General features: G+C 51.2%; 1 long non-coding RNA gene across 1 annotated transcript; it reads left to right on the forward strand.

The window, feature by feature from the left end:
* Positions 1-921: 921 nt before the first annotated feature.
* Positions 922-2,154, forward strand: LOC125085455 (uncharacterized). Its single transcript, XR_007122937.1, has 3 exons — positions 922-1,371; positions 1,493-1,665; positions 1,885-2,154. It is a non-coding gene; the product is annotated as an uncharacterized LOC125085455 (long non-coding RNA).
* Positions 2,155-5,058: the final 2,904 nt, after the last annotated feature.

A 5,058-nucleotide genomic window follows, 5' to 3' on the forward strand; every position in this document is an offset into this window, starting at 1 on the left:
GCCAGGAGTCTTTCTTAAAAGCCTTCCGTAAAGTCCCTAATGATTCTTGCCATTTTGGTAAGCCCGCCCCGGGGAGGGGGGGAGGTTAGGGGAGAGGAGAGGACGCGGAAGGATGAGAATCAACCAGTAGATGACCTGAGTGTTCTCTCTTGATCTTGACCATCTTCTTTCCCTTGATCTAGGTCTGGAGAACGTGGACCTCACTGAGTTTCCGCCCCCTCTAAAGCATTTCTGTGCACTTGATTCAGAGATTACTCCCAAGCCTACCCGCAGCTCTAATCCCCCTCTTCCCTGCACCCTCTACCCTTAAACCACCCTGGCTCAATCTGGGCCCTTCTCCACCCTCAGCCCCTCAGGTGGCCCGAACAGGTTGCAAGGGCTGGCGGAGGAGGCAAGCCCTAGTGGGCTGGGCTGGGCTGGGCTGGGCTGGCCCCGCCATCCAGAAAACCAGCTCTTCCCCACATCAGAGCCACTCCCGCAGCCAACGCATTGCTTCCACCAAAAGTTGTCTCCTGGGGGGCGCTCCGGACGCCTAGCTCAGCCACCACAGAACTTAGGAAATATCCAAGTGAACACAAAGATCCTTGCTCCCTCTCTTCCCTTGGGTCAGTTCTACGGTCGGATATACCGCAGGGCCCTATAGACTATGTGCAAATCCCCCAGTGGGAATTTATTATCTCGGGTTTTCAGGCCAGTGCCCTCTCGCCGCACAAACGGAGGTACCCCGGGCCAAGGGGGAAAGGAGCTGGGTGTGGGGTCCGCGAAAAGGCAACGCCCGCCTCATGCCCCGGCCTCACAGCGCCACCTGGTGTCTCCGGGTACTGCGCCGGCGCTGCGCCCGCGGATGGAGGCCCCTTCCCCGCTGGTGGACTCTCGGTTTCTCAGGGCGCGGTGGCCTCCGGGGGGCCCCCCTCCCTTCCCTCAGAGCCCTCCCGCTCCACCCTGTCCTACACCGTCCAGAGGGTGCCTCTGGACCAGTCACCTCCGCTTACAGCCCTCTGCCTTTATTCCGGTTTCACTCCCGGGAAGTGCGTCCAGTCTCCGCCACCACGGGGCTGCTCTAGAAGACCCGCTGTCGCAGAGCTCGACAGCTAGCCAGTGTCAGAGAGGCTAGCTCGGAGGATGGCCTTGTGCCAAGAACCCACCTCCAGTAGCCAGCAGGGGGCAGCCTACTTCCAGATTTGGGTCCTAATTGCTCCCATCCTGGCAGTTCCTATAGAACCCCTTCCAGAGGCTACTGGGACCCCACTGTTTGTAGAGCCTTCCCTCATCCATCCATTCATCCATCCATCCTCCCCTGTACACAAACCCTTCCCGGACAACTTCCCGTTGGCAACATCCGCTTTGGACCTAGAGAATTATCAGGACAAGGTGACCTAGTCTCCAACTGGGGAACTCACAACCACAGCTGTACTCTCCTTCCTGCTCTTTTACCTGTCACCTTGCACTTACCTAGTGTTCTGCACCATTAATTGGTCTTATACATGTTTAGGTCCCAATTTCAGAGTCACAAAGAGGGGTCTGTCAAGGCCAGTGTTGGATCTGGTCATCTGGACATTACGCATACAGGACCTGTTGTTAAAGTCTCTGCTTCTTGGAGTTTCGTTGGACATCCTAGGATGAAGGAACACTGCAACCCCTCAGAAGACTCTATTTACAAATAAGGTCAGCCTTCCGTGGGGCAGACTGTGGGGGCCAGCCCCAGACTAAATGTTTGTGTCCCCCTCGCAATTGCCATGTGTGAAATCCTAAACCCCAAGGTGAGGTATTAGGAGGTGGGGCCCTGTGGCAGGTGGTTAGGTCTTGAGGGCAGAGCCTTCCAGGAATGGGATTAGTGCCCTTGTCAGAGAAGCCTGAGCTCTCCCTCCTTTCCACCGTGTGAAGACAGGGCAGAAAGATGGCCAGGAACCAGGAAGTGGCTCTCACCAGACACTGACTCGGCCTGCACCTTGATCTTGGACTTCCCAGTCTCCAGAACTACAAGAAATAAACTTCTGTTTTTATAAGCCACCCGATTGTGATATTCACTGACAAAAACAGAAACTGGAACCGGGAAGTGGAGTGTTTCCCTACACACGTACTTAAATATATGGAAGTGGCTTCGAAACTGGGTCATGGATAGAGGTGATAAGTGTTCTGAAATGTCTGCTAGGAAACACCTACCTGCTGTGAAGGGACCTGTAAAGGACATTCTCATGAAAGCTCCGAAAAAGGAGAGCTGGAAAAGCCCCAGTCACCTCAGAGAATAATGACTAATACTTATGAACAGAATGTTGGTAGAAATAGGGATGGTAAAGGCCATCGTGATAACCAATGAGAAACAGTTAGTGGAACCAGGCAAAAAGTGATCCTCGTTACAAAGTACCAATGAACTTGGCTCCGTGTGTTCATATTCTAATGTTTTGTGGAAGGCAGAACTCATGAATGACGAAGCTGGGTATCTAGCTGAGGTGATGTCTAAGCAAAGTGGTGAAGGTGTGCTTGGCTCCTTCTGAGGGCTTACAGTGGCATGTAGGAAGAAGAAATGACCTAACGCTTGGAATTGTTAAGCAAAAAGGAAGCATACTTAAAGGTTTGGGGAAATTCTCAGCCTATCCATACTGCAAAAAATGAAAACATCAAGGGTGTGGCCAAGTGACTTTGTGATAAGGTTAGTACATGTCAGCCATGTCAACGGAAGCCAAGTGCTATTCGAGACAATGGAAGAATGCCCAGAAGGTGATCAGGGATGATTAAGGCTGCCGTTTCCATCACAGACCCCCGAGTACGGGGGCTTGGGGGCCATGGCTTCTTCCACCTAGGTAAACAATGGGGCCACCAGGAGCTGGCACAGGGGTAGGGCTCTGGCAGAGTTGGGCGTAGGCAGCACCCTGCTGGGCCATGGCAGTGATGTTGGTGTCCCAGTGGGTCCAGAAGACCGGGGATTCTTCTCAAGCTTTAAGGTCTAATAGAATTTGCCTCATTAGGTTTTGCTTGGGGCCCATCACTCTTTTCTTCTCTCCTATTTCTCCCTTTTAGACTGGAAATGTCTAAAATGTCCTAAAATGTCTGAGGGCGCCTAGGATTGGCTCAGTTTGTGAAACGACTTGCCTTGGCTCAGGTCACGATCCTGGAGTCATCGGGATCGAGTCCCGAATCATGCTCCCTGCTCAGAGGAGAGTCCGCTTCTCCCTCTGACCCTCTCCCCTCTCCTGCTCTCTCTTTCTCACTCTGTCTCAAGTAAATAAATAAAATCTTTTAAAAAAAATTTTTTTAAAAGGATTGTTATTTATTTGATAGACAGAAATCACAAGTAGGCAGAGAAGCAGCAGAGGGTGGGGGGAAGCGGCTCCCTGAGAGCCCAATGTGGGGCTCGATCCCAGGACCCTGAGATCATGACCTGAGCCAAAGGCAGAGGCTTAACCCACTGAGCCACCCAGGCACCCCTTTTTAAAAAAAAAAAATTTTTTTTTTAATGTCTATCTGAGGTGCCTGGCTGGCTCAATCCATTGAACATGCAACTCTTGACCTTGGGTTGTAAATTCAAGCCCCACGTTGGGTGTAGAGATTACTTAAAAAAAAAAAAAAAACTTAAAAAAAGGAAACTGTTTATCCTACGTGTGTTCCACTTGTTTAGTGTGGCCCACTAATGGAGGATAGGCAGGGGACAAGGGGCTCCTGCCCTAAGATGAAACCACCCTTAGAAGGATTTACACCGCGGTGGAAGGAGCCCCTCCACCCTTTCCCACATGATAGGTAGAGGATACAACATGATTGGGTGACAGGCACAGAAGGAGTAATCAGATAACAGTCTGCCCACAAGCTGTAAAAACTCCCTAGACCTAAAGGCCAAATCGGCAACCCTCTCAAGGTCCCCTCCCTCTTTGGGAGCTCTGTACTGTCACTCAATAAACCTGCTTTGCTGTTCACCACTCTTCCTCTGGTCTACCTCTTCGTGTTTCAAAGCAGTGTGACCAAGACCTGTGGGCAATAAAGGAAAAAAAATCCTCTAACACCACCATGATTTGAGAAGCACAGAAGGTGTTTTTTCCCAAGTTCGTGGCTGGGGAAGAAATTGACCTGTAATAACTCGTACTTGGAGTCTTCCCCTGTATCTGCTGTAGATGACACTCAGTGAGGCTTTGGGCTTAGACTTGAAGTTGAATGCTGGAACGAGATGAGGCTTCGGTGATTGGGATGGAATGGATGTATTTTGCATGTGAAAAGGACATGAATTTGGGGGTTTCAGGGCAGAATGCTATAGACTGAATTTTGTTGCCCCCCCAAATGTATCTGGTGAAACCTATCCCCAAAGTGATGGCATTAGGAGGAAGGATTTCTGGGAGCTGATGAAGCCATAAGGACAAAAGACCTCAAGAATGGAATTGGTGCTTTCCTAAAAGAGGCTCCTGGGAGCTCCTTTGTCTCTTCTGCCATGTGAGGACACAGCAGCGAGGGTGGCTGCTGTAAACTAGGAAAGCAGGCCTTACCAGACACCAAATCTGCCAGCATTATGATTGTGGACTTCGAGCTCCAGAACGATGCGAAATATGTCTCTGTTGTTTATAAACCGCCAGTCCATGGTGTTGTTAGAGCAGCCAGGATAGACTCAGCCAGGGCCGGGACCATGCAGCATGCTGAGCTGGGCCCCTCCACGCCATCCCTCCTGGACAGAAGTAAACTTCTAGGTGTGACATGGAAGTTCCTCTGGCTGAGTTTCCCTCCCACTCTGGGGTTTTCCAAGCTGGGAGACGTTCTGAGCACAGCTTTGGGGCCTCGCTGAGCCCCTCAAATGCCAAAATTCACATAGTTTTCACACCCAGATGTGGGAGTCGGGACTGCCAGCAGTCGGCTTGCTGCCACTGCCAGCAAAGCAGTGGGACTGGGCTGGTCAAGTCGTGATTCGGGGCAGCATGGTTCGGTTAGAACGGATCTAGAACGTAAGCAGCGCTTAGAAATACAGGAACAAATCGTATCAATTTCCACCTGAACTTCTGCTAATTTGATAGCTCCAGGAAAGCTTCCTCCCAGCCAGGTGGTTAGCTGCACTCTCACAGACACGGGATCCAGACACCAGAG

This window comes from Lutra lutra, chromosome 15 (genome assembly GCF_902655055.1).
Source record: "Lutra lutra chromosome 15, mLutLut1.2, whole genome shotgun sequence".
Taxonomy (NCBI): domain Eukaryota; kingdom Metazoa; phylum Chordata; class Mammalia; order Carnivora; family Mustelidae; genus Lutra; species Lutra lutra.